Raw genomic sequence first — 17213 nt, forward strand, 5'->3', positions numbered from 1 at the left:
AAAAGCGTGGAGAAAGAGAAGGACCAGTTGAGTGGTGGGGCCCTGTGATGGGTGCTGGGATCCACACAGCCCCTACCTTTGGTGAGAAGGCTGCCCAAGAGATCAGTTACGGCGGAACGTGAGAGGTGCCGCCGTGTCAGCGGTATGTGCAGGGGACGTGGCTTCATGGAATGTGGGTGTCACCCTGTTGAGTTCAGAGGTGGCTTCTGGGAAGAGCAGATACTAGAGCCACCTTCAAGCGTTTATCAGATGCCTGAGGGAGATGTCTTACAATACCAATTCTGGGGCTTTCCCCCCAAATTCTGACTTGACCAATCTGATGCGGCGCCTCTAAATTTGCACTCTTAAGTTCTCCCCATGAGATTTTGCTTCTCCCAAGGTGGCAGATCTGATGACCCTCACTGGACGTGAGTGCGGCTGGCCTGGCCCAGGGAAGAAACAGAAGAGGGTCCCAGGGGCAGAGTAGGGGCTGCTCGGGGTTTCTTAAGTACCCCCAGGCTCTGACTCCATCAGAGGCCAAAACTCACCCATCACTTCTGTGCCCAGGGGGTACACCCTCCTTCCCAGCTCCACCCAACTGGGAGCTTCCAGGAATCCAAAGGGCTGTGTGCATCAGGCCTGGGACTTCTCTGCATCCATGGCCCTGCTTCTGCTGAATCCAAGGTCTTGGACTGGCTTGATCCCAGATCCGCTTCTCCTCTTGTCCTCTGGGCTCTCACTTTGTTGGTCTGTTTATTTACTTACTGTTTACTTTTTTATTTCCCTCCTTTAAATTACGTAGTAAATTCATGCTTGTGGTAACAACTCAAGGCACAAAAATGGCTAAATTAAAATGAACCTTTCCACCCCTTCCAGTTCCAACCCAATACTCCCCAACATCATCGCCATTAACAGCTTGTGTGTATTCCTCTTAGGTGGTTTCCTCATCTACACATACATATCTTCACACAGGACTTGACTTTGTTTTCATTTGATTTTACAAAGCATGAAGTTACAGAGCGCAGTTTATTTTATAACCTGCCTCCCCACCCAAGAAAAAAATTGTGATCATGTTTCCATGACAATAGAAATTCTCTCTTTTTAATAGCTATAGTACCACTGTAGTTTATGTCTGCATTTAGCGCTCTCAGGTCTCTTCCTGTTGTCTTGCAAGCCTGAGCAACCCAGCATCAGTCTTCTTCGTGGACTGTCTTTAGATGCTGGCACATCTCGGTCCTACTGGGTAAATTCCCACCAGTGGGATTGCCTGCTTCTGACATTCAGTCCCCTGATCCTGGCCCCCAACAGTTGTCTCTTCCCTGGATCCAACCCAAGTCTGATGAGATCTCAGTTTCACCCCATGGTTTAATAATGAGAAAACAGCCTCCAGGGACTGTCCCTGGATGGTGTCTAAAATGGGAATGTCATCATGCAAAAGCAGTGTCTATTTACCAACTATGAAATGACTGTTTTTCATGGATTTTTATTTGACATCTCAACTGTCAATCTCAACATAAACACTGGTTTTTGCTCTAGGACTAATCTGATTTAAATATCGTAATTGTCAACTACATAATAGCATCTTTTCTTTGGTTTGTAAATACAGCAAAGTTATATACAGGATTCCCATTTCACGATTTTATAAAAAGAGAAAAAAATTTTATCATAATGAACATAACAGAACTCAGAAAGTCCACTGACATTTTGTCCAAAAATGTCTGTTAGCCTTGGAATGTAGCAATGCTGTTGATAAGAAAAACATCTTGATCACCTTGTTTATCCTTAAAGCTCAAAGACTTTTCTTCTTAGCATGCCTTCCAGTGGGAAAGAGGACAGAGACATGATTAAATTTTCAGGCAGAAACACATGACTATAAATAATTGACTCTCATGTTTCATGAGCCTTAACCTCATACTTTCTGAATATTTATTTCTTTTATTTCAAAATGTTTATTTACTTTTCTCCATTGACTTTAATTAATTTTGCCTTTGGCTCATAAACAGGTGAAACTGAACACTTCTATTTGCATTTTTATCTTGAAGCAAGCTAACTAATTAAACTCTCCAGTTTGGTTTCACTACCTCGCACCAGAGCCATAGGACGATGGCTGACAGATGCACAGATTTGTGGCTGTTTTTCTAGGAAGGAAATGGAAGGAGCTTTTGGAAATTGTGATGGTTTTATGGAAATGCTAAAGGTAAAACCTGTGTTAAGGTTCTCTCCATCACAGCAAGAGAGCTGAGCACATGAGGTACAAAAAGAGGTAAAAGGAAGGGTCTAGAAACTACATGCTGGTGAACTTTCCTAGAGTTCTAGAACAAGAATTTTTCTAGAATGAATTAATATAGAATGAATTAATATGAATTAATATAGAAACAAATTGTGAGCATATAGTTTTCAATAGTGTTACTCAACTGGTGGAGAAGAGGAATGCCCAAAACATAATATATTAGACCTCAGCCTGATTCATGACAAGTTCTTCCATAAAATCTTAGGAATTATAAAAAAAAAAAAACATGCAATGTTAATAGTGGTAAAAATCTAAGACTATCTTGGAGAAGATATTTATAGCACATTTAACTAATAAAGGATAAGTAACTAGAGAGTATATAGGCCCCCTAAACTCAGTAGGAAATAAAGCAAAAAAAATTTAGTAGTAAAAAATATAAACAGTCATTTTGAAGATAAGGAAACTTAAATGACCAATAAGTGTACAAAAATCTGTTCAAACTCGTTAACCATCATGAAATTCAAATAACAACCACAATTTGATATTATTTTATGTCTACCTGATTGGTAAATATTAAGTCTAGAAATACCAAGTGTTGGCAGCAACGTGGGAAAACAGGGACACTCATTCATGGCTGTTGAGAGTGTAAATTGAAACAACTTTGGAGAACAGTTTGTCATTATCTACAAAAGTTGAATGTATTCCTCGGTCCATGCCTGCAGGGAACTTCCATATGTGCACCTGGACACACGGAAATGGATGTTCCTAGCAGCATGGCCGGCAGCAGCAAAAATAGGAAACAGTGTATGCGCGAGCTAAGCGTCCCGTGGCTGGTGAATGACAGCTCAGTCGTGTGATGAACTGCTCTGTGGCACTGACAGTGGACCCCCGCACTCACCCTGCCCCTCAGCCCCTGGACATACCACGCCGTGAAAAACACAGTTTGCAGAAAAATACATACAGTGTGATTCCATTTCTAGAGAATTCAAAAACATGAAAAACTAATATGTTTAGATAATATGTTTAGATAAGTTACAAATAACCATTTTCCTCGGAGGGAAGGACGGGGGATGAGATCAAGGGGAAACACGCAGGGGTTACAGTGGCATCATACGTGATATTTCCTAAGCAGGGTGGTGGGCAGAAGTGTTGATTATATTCTTTCTTATACCTTGCTATATGTTGTATATGTGTGTGTACATGTGTGTTGTATGTATGCGTATATATGTGACTTTGTGTACATATATTCCTGTGTATGTATGAAATAATTCCTAATTTTAAGGAGGAAAGAGAAATATGAGCTAGATGACATTTACCAGGCACTAATCTTATCTTATTCAACATTTATATCAATAACTTATCAAAATCATGCTTCATCCAGAGTGGATGAGGGATAGCTAATCCATCAGATGATTGAATCAGGTTTTCTAAAAGGCATGGACACACTGTAACCATGAGCTGATGATTTAATGTCACGGAGATGAATGTAAAGTCTTTGCCTGAGATTCTTGAAAAACCAGCCTACTAAATCAGAGTGAGATTCCCTATATTAAATAGTATTTCATGCGAAAACAGTGTTGGGGTCCTAGTTGACCACAAGCTCGAAAGGCATTTCTGTGTAAGTGCCTTCTGAGTGAGTTAATTTCCTCTTTAGGAACAGTGATCATCCTCCCACAGCCAGCACAGCTCAGGACACATCTTGCATATTTTGCTGTCAGCACCTTGATTTGAGTAGAAAGTTGACAAATTGCAGCGAGGTCAGAAGACTAGCAATGAAGGATGCGTAGATAGATAAGTTTTCAGTTCATCAGAGGGAGATGTGGAAGAGCCAGAGCAGAGCGAGAGGTTTGCAGTAGGTTGCTTCCAGCTCAGTGTGCACAGGATCTCACCAACAGTCAGAGATGCCCAAAAAAGCAGTGGGCGGCCTTGTAAGGTGTACGCTCATGTCCCTGGGTGTTCAGACAGAGACTGCATAACTCACTCTCCCTGCAGTCATACTGAAGGTGGACTCCACAGCTCTGATAGCCCTTGCACCTCATGGCTTCCATGACTCTGTGAGAATAACCAAAGAGAAGTCACAGGTGGAAATAGGAAGCCATTTGGTTTAACAGAGACCAAGGTGGAAGCGTGGAGCCTCACAGGGCAGACAGCTGAGTTCAGGACCTTCCACACATGCCCTGCGGTTCCCCCAAGTAGCAGCAGCTGCCCTGCAGGTGACACCTTGGTCTGTTCAGCAGGACCTGTCTCTGTGCTGAACTTGGACCTATAGGAAAGGGGCTGTTGTGGCCCAATTTCTGGCTCTGGACAAGGAAAAGAACTTGGATTTGGGAGGCTGGAGACCTGAGTTTGAATCTTCCCCTGCCTCCTGTTTGACTCTGTGATCTCAAGTCCATTACTCTATTTTTCTGAGTCTTTTTTTCCACTGTTAAAACAAGGATGAGGAGGCCTGTTTCAAGGAGTAGAGAGGATTAAATAGGAAATAGGAAGCAGCTGGTGTATTTAACCCAATACCCCTGAAAATTGTGAATAAGAACACTTGTAGTACTCTTCACTTGTTCACTCATCCATTCATCCAACAAAAGTCGATGTGATACTTACACCCCAGGTACCCTGGTAGCCTCCTAGCCATTGGGAATACGTCTGTGGAGATGGTAAGCCCTTCCCTCAAGCCGCAGTCTAGTAGCTGATTCTGACACTATGTAGACAATTGCAACCCAGTGTGCACAGGACTGGGGTGAAGATAAACCCGGGAGGGAAATGAGGCCAAAGAGAAGGAATATTTAATGCTGCCTCAGGAAGGAGGTTGGGGGACAGACTTTCCAGGGTGATCTAAAAGATGAGCAGAAATTACTGAGGCGGCGCAGGACCAGCGAGGGGGAGAGGAGAGTATGAGAGTCCAGGCCTGAATGAATGGCATGTGCCGTCATCGTGGCAAGTTTGGGGAAGTTCAAGGTCAGTGTTTCAGCCCAGATGAGCTAGCTCATACTGCTATAGCCCCTAAAATGCAGTGGCTCACCAAGAAATTGTTTATTTCTTCTCGTGATAATGGCCAGCGGGGGCTGTTTGGGGACTCTGCTCCATGTCACCCCCTCTCTGAGATTCAGGCTGACAGAGCAGAGCAGCTCCCATGTGGAACACTGGCAGTGGCTGTGCAGAGGGAGAGATCGAATGGCACGGGGACCGCCTCTTAAAGCTTCCGACTGAAAGGGACACGCCTCCCTCGTGGTTACGTTTCATGGGTCAAAGTAAGTTGCAGGGCCACACCTAAGTCCAGCAGAGGAGGCGAGCGCAGTCCTTACACGTGGCCAGAAGAAACCAGAAGTATTTGTTGATAGCAGTGATGGCCACCACAGTCAATGTGGCAGGAAGGGGAGGGGACAAAGATGAGGGGAGAGCAAAGGGGAGGGGAACGCCGGCCAGGCCAGGAAGGCCCGTGATGCTTTATTCTAGATTTTTTTTTACTGTATCCAGCAGGAGCCATCAAAATATATCATGTCTGAGAATGACACAAGGAACCGCTCATTTTAGAAAAGTTAAATTGGAGACAGCAGGGATGGTGTTCGTTCATTTGTTCCACAAACATCTACGTTGGTGATACAAAGCAGAAAAAGTCCACATTACATTTGATGAAGGAGGGGAGACCATCAGTCAACAAACTAAACAGACGAATTTATAACATTTCAGAGGGTGATAAGTTGTAGAAAGAAAAGTGAAGATGGAATAATAGTTTGGAGCCTGTTAGAAAACAAACTAGTAGCTTAAAGGTGAGAGAAGGGAATGCATTAGGAAGCCATTAGAAGGTACTGGGTCATCTCTCAGAATCGTAAGAGGGTAAATGAGATAAGGTGTATGGAAATGTCTAAGGCAAGATGCTTCAATAAACATTAGTTGAATCTGAACTTAGAGTTGGAATAGCTGTTTTGAAGCATTCAGTCCCCATGGACGCAGATGTGACTTGAACACTTTTCAGGAGAGTGGATAATAGACAAGCCACTCAGCTGGTTTTTTAAGATGGAAATTTTCACAAGGGCTTAAATAAAGATTCAAGTCAATGGGCACTGCCTTTTTAATTGATAAGAGCGACTTGGAGGTAAATGTGAGGTGCTTGCTGCCTGTGTGGCTATAGAATTGGGGGAATTCTTTAAACCTCCCTGTCAGCTAACTGTGAAGTGGGGATCTGTGTGTGATCTCATGAGCCTTTCTGTAGAATAAGTGGATGAGATGAGAAGCAAAGTTGCCTCTCTTACTCCTCTCTTTCCATTCCTCACTCTGAAAGTCAGCACAATTCACAAGTTTATCAGCTGAGGAAGCACCTAACAAACTCTCTCCTCTCCCACTTCCATGCCCTTTTGGCACTGTGAACTTGAAATTCACTGGCATTGTTCTGTGTACCAGAATCACAGATGCTAAAAGTTGAGGAAGTTTTCAGAGGTGATCTGATGGTTCGCTCTCCTTTGAAAGCAGGATTCCCTTCTGATACCCAACAGCAATTGTCATTCAATCTACACACACACACACACACACACACACACACACACACACACACACAGCGATGCGAGCTCAGCAGGCAGCGCCTTCCATCACTGCATAGCTCCCTCGGTCGCCATGTTCTTCCCCAAGACCAGTCCCCTGGTCTTGAGTTTCAACATAAACGTGAAATCATTCGAGTATTAGAAGGTAACATACTCCCATTTTAGGACATGCTCTCTTCCAATCATGATAGGCTAGTTTTTGTCTTTCTTTTTCTCTATCCTTCCTTCCCTTTCAGTCTTAAAAAGGTTGAAAAAAGGGCCCAATTACTAGAACTAATCTTTACATCACAGTAGCCCTGCCATCTAGACTGCCTGCTGTGCCCTCTCCTCCTGACAGGCTCTGGTTTGTCTCTTTCCCTTGTATATTATGGGAGCCAGGATGATCCAGGATTCCAGCCATGATCCAAGAAGGGCAGAATCCAAGGGCAGGGGTGGAGGCCTCTAACCCTTCTCCATAAACTTTACTTCTCGGTACTGGCAAGAAAATAACCCGTGATAGTTGACATTCAAGGAAACATTCTTATTGAGCCCCTTGGACTGGATTAACTCCAAAGCTTCTTTCTGTCAAATGTCTTGTGATTCAAAGAAGGAAAAAAAATACACTGTGCACATTTTTCTTTCCTTAAAGATTGGAAAGAAATGAGGAAAAAGCTTGTCTCGTTCATGTTTTTATAGAAATATAAAGCACATGTCCTCTGTGACAAAGATATTTCTTTCCCTCTAAATCCAGCAGAGCCCACGAAGAGCTTAAGTGTGAGCGAATGTCACACATTCATCTTCCTGGGCCACTTTGCTATGCTTCTGTAAAGATAAAATGGCTTTCGCAGTATTGGAAATCGTGAGATTTAGGAGCTGGTCCCCTGCATGTCTTTGGGAATTGAGCCTGGAAAATGTGTCCATCATTAGCTGACCCCAAGAACAGAATTTATGACCTCTGAGGGCAGAGGCCCAGCAGCTGTTCTTCACTGAACTGATTCTCAGGAAACTGATCCAGAAACATTCTTGGGGCCATAGATATGCATATGTTTCTCATGTCTGGTCCTGCTCTGCCCTGTCCCCACTGTCTGCCTCCAACTGCCTCATTCTTGGCTGTACAACAAGAGTCTAGCTTCCTTATATGCCTGGGTTCCAACCCCGATTCCACCAGGCACTGGCTGTGTGACCTCAAGCCTGTCACCGCTATTCCTCCAAGGACAACCTGGGGATGAGAACAGAACCTCCATGAGGTCAAGTTCATGCACTAGGGCTTAGAACAGCTCCTCATGCATTGTGAGCAGTGTGGTAGGCTGAATCGTGGCCACCCAAAGATAGCAAGTCCTGGCCCCTGGAACTGGTAAGTGTGACTTTATTTGGAAGAAGAGCCTTTGCAGATGTGATTAAGTTAAAGATTCTGAGATGAGGCGATTACCCTGGAGTATCCACGTGGGCCAATATCATCACAGGGGTCCTTAGGAGAGAGAAGCAGAAGGTGTTAACACAGAGAAGGTGGTGTGAAGGCAAAGCAGAGAGAGATGGGGCCACAAGCCAAGGAATGCCAGCGGCCACCAGAAGTTGAATGAGGCAAGGGACAGGTTCTCCCCAGAGCCTTCAGAGGGAGCGTGACACCGCCCACACCTGGATCTCAGACTTCTGGCCTCCAGGACTCTGAGAGAACAGTTTTCTATGGTTGTAAGCTGCCTGGTGTGTGCTAATTTGATACAGCAGCCCTAGAAAACGAGTGCAGTCTGTGAGGGGTGCATCAGGAGTGTGCCTGGGACATAAGCCCTGAGGCGGCAGACACCTGGTGACACTGTGGGCAGCTCACGGCAAATCCTCAATGCGTTTTCGCTCAGTTAATGAATTCAGACTGCTGCCGTCCTGCCTCTCCCTTTCTCTCCATCTCGTTTTTACTCTGCCTCTCTTCCCTCTGTCCCTGATGAGATTTAACCATCTGCTAATCATCCCCTAGTGTAAGCTTCAGTCTCTCCTGTAGTTGCTGGCTGACCCCTTCCTGCCGTCAATCACAGGTAGTAGGCTTCTGACTGCTCACATTTTGGCAAAATGAGTTGCTTAGGACCCTGTGGCTTACTGTAGTGTTTCTTTTCCCTACTGAGATGGGGTCTTTTGTACCACAATACTTTCCTATTTTGCGGGCCATGTCTGGGGCAGATGGTATTTAAGAGGTTGCATTCAGGGCGACCTAAATGTTCAAAAGCATGGAAGGCACTGGTTGATGTGATGGGTGCTCAGGACCTTTAATTCGGTGCTTTTTCAACTTGACTTGCAAATTCACTTGTCTCAGAGTTTCCAGCTCTTAAAAATTCTTTAACGTGCCCACTCTCTTAGCAGGAGGGAGAGTTTGAAGATGGCCAGTGGTGCTGTTTTGCAGGCTTTAATACCTCTTTGCGCTCAGTAAATGGGTAGGTTATTTTGTGGAAGGAAATGTTTTAAAGACTTAAATGCTAAGTAATAATCAAATAGTCCAGAGGTGAGCAGACCATTCCCAGTGGTAATGCAGGGAAAAACAACTTGAGACTGTCCCCGCCCTAAATCGCAGCTGGGAGCTGCTAAAGACATTCTTAAGTCCGTCACCTTATGCCAGTGGAGATCCATGCTGCCCACCACGAGATGCTTTCAGAACGACCTTGAATGTGCTTTTTACCAAGTGCCTGCGTTGCACTGTGGTGCAATTTTGCGTTTAAGCATTTCTATCTCTCCTAGTTGAATGTGGGAAAGTTGAGGAGCAGGGACTGTCTTATTCATCTCCGTATCCACGGTCCTAGCTCAGGACCTGCCACAAAGTGGCCCCAGTAGAGTGGAGTTGAAATAAATGAATATTTGCAACACACAGGCAGAATTTCTGCTTTCCTTGGAGTGGGCACAGGACTGGCCCGTGAGGGCATATCTTTTATTGAAAATGAGATTCTTAGGTTGTGCAAATGTGAAGGGTCCATTACACACTGATGAGGCAGCTGTGGTCTCTCCAAGCCCTGCAGGTAACATGGGCTGGTAGAGCACGAAGAGACCTTAAGAGGGGGTCACGTTTGGCTCCCGCCATTTCCATATATCTCTTTTGTCTGTCCTCAAACAGCCTCTGCATCATCCTCCTCTGTAACAGGCAACTATTACAGTACAAGAAGCCCTGTCACAGATCCATATGGCTCTCCTGGGCTTTTAGTGGTAGGGAATCACCCCACATACACACACACACACACACACACACACACACACACACCTGTTTGCACACCCTCACTTTCAACTTTCTGTGTTGTTTCCTGCCTCCAGAACCCTAGGCCATAAGGGCCATTATGAAAGGGAGGCAGAAGGATCAGAGTCAGAGAAGGAGATGTGATGAGGGAAGCAGAGGTCAGAGATATGGAGAGAGATTTGGAGATGCTGTGCTGCGGACTGGGAAGATGGAGGAAGGGGCCAAGGAGCCAAGTCACGCAGGGGCCCCTCTAACCACACGACGTTCCCTCTGCCACTTCTTACTCGTGGCATCAGGCCTTTGGGCATTAGAGGGTAGCTCTCCTGGCCCTCCCTTTGCAGGGCAATAGTGGAAGCTTATGAATTGATCTTGGCTAACAGGAAGAATTTCAGAAAAGACAGACATGGCTAAAGGAAAGACCGAGATCAGTTTGGCAACTTGCAAGAAGGGGCTGTGTTTTGATTATCTGCGAGTCACCCAGTGCATGGAACAGACCCTGAAATATTACTGAGGCTTAATATTGAGTTAAAATCATGATCGCCTCCCTTGTATTTGATAGTCTACGTCTATTTATGCAACCTAAGATTACCTTAAGGAAAAAAAAATCTATTTCACCTAATCGTGCATTTATTCAGACTTAACTTCTACCTCTTTATCAAAAGAGGTTCCTGTGAGCTGTGCCTGTCTCATCTTGTAATAATAATCATATTCTCAAAGAACACAGAGTCCTGGGTTGAATATTACATATATTAACTTCATTTAATCCACAAAACAACTCCATCGGATGAGTACCATTTTTTATCTAGGGGTGCATCCAGTCAGTCCAGCCTGAATCATGTGTCTGTTGGTTCTCTCAGCTTGGGAAGCAGATGTCTTTGGTCTCTCCCCTGCCAGACTATTTCCAAGAAGAGAACATTCCCATCTGGAAAGGCAGCACCATTAGGAGGCTGAAATACACACACAGGAGAGACAATTTAAAAACATAAATGAGGGCTTCCCTGGTGGCGCAGTGGTTGAGAGTCCGCCTGCCGATGCAGGGGACACGGGTTCGTGCCCCGGTCTGGGAAGATCCCACATGCCACAGAGCGGCTGGGCCCGTGAGCCATGGCTGCTGAGCCTGCGTGTCCAGAGCCTGTGCTCCGCAACGGGAGAGGCCACAACAGTGAGAGGCCCGCGTAATGCAAAAAAAAAATAATAATAAAAATAAAAACATAAATGAAATGAGGAAGTGTTCATACAGAGTGAGCCAGACGCTATTGGATCTGTTCTCCATTTACTCCATCACTAAATATTTACTGAGCACCTACTGGGTGCCTGAGTGTTGCGTTCTGTGTGATACAAGTGTGAGTCAGATATGCATCGCTTAGTTTTACGTGGTGTCTGAGTTATTCCATGAGTGGTGTCCTGATGGCCTGGAAGAGGTAATGCAGCTTTCAAAAGTGACATTCGCCCTGGAGCGAAACAGTCATTGCAAGTGGAAATGACTCTCCAGTTCCACATGGCAGGATTGTCAGGGAGAAGCTTTGTCACCCTTCTCCAGGCTGAGAGCCCAGACATCCAGAGGGGTCCCGCTTAGATTTCAATCCCAAGCGCGTTTAATTTCAGATTTGTGTGACCCTGATCAAGCTCGTTCATCAAGTTTTATTCTTCATAAAAGATCCAATTCCCCAGACTCATAAAATGACTCCTTCTAAGTCAGTGTTATTTTATAAATACCATTGCTCGCTTAAATCACAGGCAGCTGACTTCCCAGCCATAAAACAACAGCTTGCAACATCACTATGGTACCCAATATGTATTTACTTATCAAGTTGAAGAACACGTGTTTGCAAAATCAGCAACATTACAGCTCCACCAGCAATTTGCCGACACTTTCTTCCCGTTGAAGGCAAAGTCTTGAGTCTCAGATGTGCCGTATTTCCGCATCCTGCCTCATTTTTATCTTGCTACTGCAGTAATCACCAGCCCCCCCTCCTGCCTCTGCAAACCTCCCTGAGCCCCTCATTGACCATGCCTGTGACTTCAGGCAGGTTATTTACCTAACAGGTGCAGTTCTGGGGGCATCGATCGTCTATCTGTTCTTCACCACAACTCGGGTTGCTGGCCCTGCTGGTCCTTGGGGCTCCTGACATGGCTCAGAGATGCCCCGGACAAGCTCTAGTGGGTCAGAGCAAAAGTGTTCTATAGCCAGTCTGCAGGGAGAGTTCTTGAAAATTAACTGTTCCACGTGCAAAGTGTAATCTGAAATGTCTAAGAGACGTGACCTGTGCTGGAGTGGAGTGGGACAAAGGCATTGTGGCTCAGCCACTGACCACTGGATAGCCTGGTCGGTGGGCGAGTGATGTCACCCATTCAGGTGTCTGCCTGTTTTACAGGTGAGGAAACTGAGGCTGTGTGAACTTGCATGTATTGCCCAGATGACATGGCCAATAAATAGAGTGTCAGAGTCTCCATCTGTCTGGCCCCATCTATTGCCAGGATCACATTCTCCAGATTCCATGCCGGGTCAGTAGGTTCAGAATTTCTGAGGGTGAGTTTCAGGCATTAGGAGTATTTTTAAATCTTCCCAGTTGATTCAGATGAGCAGCCAGGGTTGCAAGGCATAGTTCCACATGTTGCTTTAATTTCATACTGGTGTGTGACCCACATCTGGTGGGACCCATGTTGTTGAGCATAAGTATTTTATTAAAAAGAAGAAGGCAGCGTAGGATCCAGGAAATCAAGGCAGAGGCCAGGAAGATAGCAGCTCAAGAGCTGGGCGCCAGAAGAAGCTTGCGCAGGTCTCCCAGGGCAGAGAACCCAGAGCTTGGGAGGCGGGAGCCGGCACTGAGCAGGTCGCGTACCAGCGCGGAAGCTGTTTAGACTTCTTGAGCTGTTACGTAATGCTTCCCGCCTAATAGGGATGAAACCATGGGGAAGCAAGGAGTTTTATGAGCAGTAACCGCTGGAGCCCTAATGATGGAAACAAAGGGCTCTGCGTTATGGCCTGATTGGCAGGATCTCTGACCGAGATTCCTGCTGCGCCCAGGGGGGTCTCGATGCCTCTTGTACATTTCCCAGGCCTCTCGCAGGTCTGGCTCCTGGCTCTTAACCAGGACAGGCTGCATGATTTGTGGAATGAAAATGGGGGGCCCCTTGTTCAACAATTATTAAGACTGTCAAGAGGGTGACAGGAGAGCATTAAAACAAGCACAGGGCCCTTCTGAACACAGCACCGCGGCCGACCACACAGGCCGCACACCCGTGAAGCCGGCCCTGCTCTTGAGCTTACCTGAGACACCGACCTGGCCGTAGACTGCAGGTAGTAGTGGTGATCTGCACTTTCTGGATGAAGCACTTAATGAGTCTGCCCGTGGCTTTGCAGCTCTCTGCTTCTCCCACAACAGTCAGGAAACCACGTGTCCCAGTGGCAAGGCTACAAGATGCCAGTGTCTAGGTCCCTACATCACAACTGGGAAAGGAACCCCTTGAAAGGGAGCCACAATATGAGCTGAATCTGAGGGAGAAATTAACCCTATGCGTTAAGCCACTGACGCATGGATTGGTTTGTTACCTCAGTTTAGCCCAGCCTAATATAGGCTAAACTGAAATAACAAACCAATGATTTTAAATAGCAAAACTGCCTCGCCTTTGCCCTTAAAATGATGAGGGCAATAGGCCTATCTTCAGACTTTACTTAGGAATTAATATTTAGTGGAAGTCAGGCATTAATTATTTACTTGTTTCTGCTTATACCTTCACCATTACCTCAAGCTGTAATAGAAGAAAGATGATAACAAATAAAAATATTCATCCTTTATTCATTCATTCATTTACCTTATTCATTTATTTATTCACTCGTGCATTCAACAAATGTTTACGAAGCTCTTACTACTCTTATGAAGCTCATTATCCTGTTATCTTTGAAGATCTTCATGCTTTGAGTTATATAAAATTTAAGCAGGGGGGGCTTCCCTGGTGGCGCAGTGGTTGAGAGTCCGCCTGCAGTTACAGGGGACGCGGGTTCATGCCCTGGTCTGGGAAGATACCACATGTGAGCCATGGCCGCTGAGCCTGCGCGTCCGGAGCCTGTGCTCCGCAACGGAAGAGGCCACAACAGTGAGAGGCCCGCATACCGCAAAAAAAAAAAAAAATTTAAGCAGGAAAACTAAATGATGTTAGAATTAGCATGTTCTTCTTTTTAAAAAATTTCTTTTATTGAAGTAGATATACAATGTTGTGCTAATTTCTGCTGTACAGCAAAGCAATTCAGTTATACATATACATACATTCTTTTCCATATTCTTTTCCATTGTGGTTTACCACAAGAGGTTGAATCTAGTTCCCTGTGCTATACAGTAGGACCTTGCTGTGTATCCATTCTATATATAATAGTTTATGTCTAGTATTAGCATGTTCTTAAACATTATATATTCTGTATATTTGCATATTCTGTGGTACTAATATTTGAGCCACTGTGAGGGGAATAAATACAGAAGAGATAGTATCTCTGTGCTCAGTGAACTTCACATCTACAAGAGAGAGTTCCAAAAGAGAGGCAAATTGTTTCAATTTTTTGGGTATGGGATTTTAAAAGTGCCATTACTTTTAGAGACCCAGGTATAAATAACTCGAAGATTGTGTTTCTCAGCCTTAGCACTTTTGACATTTGGGGCTGCGTAATTCTTTGTGGTGGGCCTGTTCTATGCATTGTGGGGTGTTTAGCAGTATCCCTGGCCTCGACCCACTAGGTTCCAACATCACATACCCCGCCCTGGCTGTGACGACCCCAAAATGTCTCCAGACATTCCCCAGTGTCCCCTGAGGGATAAAATCACCCTCAATTGAAAACCACTGCTCTAAGGAGAACTAGAATTGCTTTTTAAATATCTCTTAAATTGGTTAAGCAAACAAACAAAAAATACACCACAATTTCCTTTTGGTTTATTTTTCTTCAGTTTTATGGAAAAAATATTTTCACATTCGAGAATTTCAGCTACTTTGTACTAATCCAGTACTGGGGATAGAGATTCCACTTAAAAATGCTTTTTTGAAGTATTTTAGGCAAGATCAGTTAATTGAGCAGTGTTTCCTGGATCCTTTTTAAAGGGCTGCACAGAAAGGAATTATAGATAAAAAGATTAAATAGAATTTTGAATAGGTTTTGAGAAAAACATTACCTCAAAATGCTGGATGAAACAAAGAAATTAGGGCAATAAAGTGAATCCTGACAGGAGGGACCCCAGTTTTTCCATGTGTTACCTTCTATCTCAAAAACAGTTATTTTTCCTAACATCTGGCCCGCTGCAGCTCAAACAACAGCTCACCAGAGAAGCAGGGCAAAGGCACTGTGGAGATTGAACATTTAGCAGGTGCCACGGAAGAATTGAAATAATGATAAGGTGGTTCTGTCGCCACCATCTCTTTATCCCTATAAAAATAAACCACCTTTGAAAACAGATGGGGGACAGCCATTGCTCAACTTGTCATAACTTATTACATATTTGACTGTCAATTTGTGTTTAAAAAACCAACTAGCTCCCGGGAGGGAGAGCAAATTTGAGAGGAGAAGTCGATCACATTTCAAATCAAGCCTGTGGTAATTGCAGCTACACAGAGGCACTCCTGGCTGCTATTAAAGGAGGTGGGCAACTATCTCAAAATTGAAGGTGTTCTCACTTTTAAGAACAGAGTTGTCTTCTTATTTGAAGGTACTTACTCATCTCAAACCTGCGTTGAAAGTATATACTTTGTGCCAGCTTGATTCAGTGCTTTAACAGAGAATATCCATTAGGCAACCACCACGCTCAGCGGTCAGCATATTGCAGTGATTTATGGTGATGTCATTGGTAGCCCCAAAAGCCCAACATTTAAGAAATGGGTTGCATTCTCTTCTCATCAGTTTTTTGCCTGTACCTGTCCCTTTTTAGTTTGGTCCATCCCTTAAATATGGTGTGCTATTCGGTTAGTTAAAATGGCAACTTCCACACTATTTTTTTTTTTGCGGTATGCGGGCCTCTCACTGTTGTGGCCTCTCCCATTGCGGAGCACAGGCTCCGGATGCACAGACTCAGCGGCCATGGCTCACGGGCCCAGCCGCTCCGCGGTATGTGGGATCTTCCCGGACCGGGGCACGAACCCGTGTCCCCTGCATCGGCAGGCGGACTCTCAACCACTGCACCATCAGGGAAGCCCCCCACACTGTTTTTTAAATTATACAGTATTTTCTAGCTTCTATGTGAAGGTTAATCCACTTACACTCCTTTACCTGTTATCTACTGCTGTATAATGATACACACCAAAACTTAGTGCCTTAAAACAACAGCCATTTAGTTGTTCATTATTTTGCAAGTTGGGATGGGTTCAGTGGGACAGTTCTCTTGCTGGTCCTGCCTGAGGTTGGCCATGTGGCTGCTGTCACGTAGAAGCTCAACTGGAGCTGACTGTTCCAAGATGGCCTCAGCTTGCATGTCTGATGGGTATTTAGGGGTGTCAGCCAGGGAGCATCAGTTTCCAGACATGTGGCCCCTCCAGCAGGAGAGCCCAGATATCTTTAGATGGCGGCTGCTTTCCAGGAGGACAAGCTCTTGTGAACAAGTACTTCCAAACCTCTGTTTGTATGTTTCCACGTGTCCCATTGGCCAGAGAATGTCAGACGGCTAAACACACAGTCCAGGTGGAAGGGACAATACAAAGTTATGATTTGCTGGAGGCTACTAATAGGACAGTCTTACCACCTGATAGAAAGATTATCTCTGGATTCAAGATGAGTTAGGTGAGTGGAAATCAATTTGAATATTTGAAAATACCTACCAATTGTGACTAGATGTTTCTACACTTGTCTAAATTAGTGCCCTCTAGCTCTAGGCTAAAGCAACAAAATTTACTTTCTAGAGTAAAACTATTTAATAAAATGTGTTTATTTTCTTCAATCTTTACTTTCTCCTTTTTCAGAGAACATTAGTTGTGACCACATGAAATAGCAAACTCAGAATGATGATGGCTTAAACAAGATGGGCTTTCACCTTTCTTTCATTTATTTCTTGTTCATGTAAACAAAGCCAAAGGGAGGAATTCCAAGCTTTCCTTGAAGCTCCGTGGTCATAAGAGACTCAGGGACTCATATTTTTTCTGTCTTTCTGCTCTACCTTTCTATCACGTGGCTTTTATTTGAAGGGCCACCTCGTGGTCCACAATGGCTGCTGAAGCTATAATAGTCATCACATCTGCATCCCAGGCATCAGGAAGTGAGGAGAGAGGGTGTTACAAAAGCACACACATTCTGGATGAGGTCCCTTTAAGGAAC

At 44.7% G+C, this 17213-nt stretch overlaps 1 protein-coding gene across 1 annotated transcript in view; it reads left to right on the forward strand.

Annotated features, from left to right (window-relative positions):
- CDH13 (cadherin 13) overlaps positions 1-17213 on the forward strand; it is a 1033853-nt gene that overhangs the window by 761727 nt on the left and 254913 nt on the right. The gene's annotated exons all lie outside the window — the stretch shown is intronic.

This window comes from Globicephala melas, chromosome 19 (genome assembly GCF_963455315.2).
Source record: "Globicephala melas chromosome 19, mGloMel1.2, whole genome shotgun sequence".
In the NCBI taxonomy this organism is placed as follows: domain Eukaryota; kingdom Metazoa; phylum Chordata; class Mammalia; order Artiodactyla; family Delphinidae; genus Globicephala; species Globicephala melas.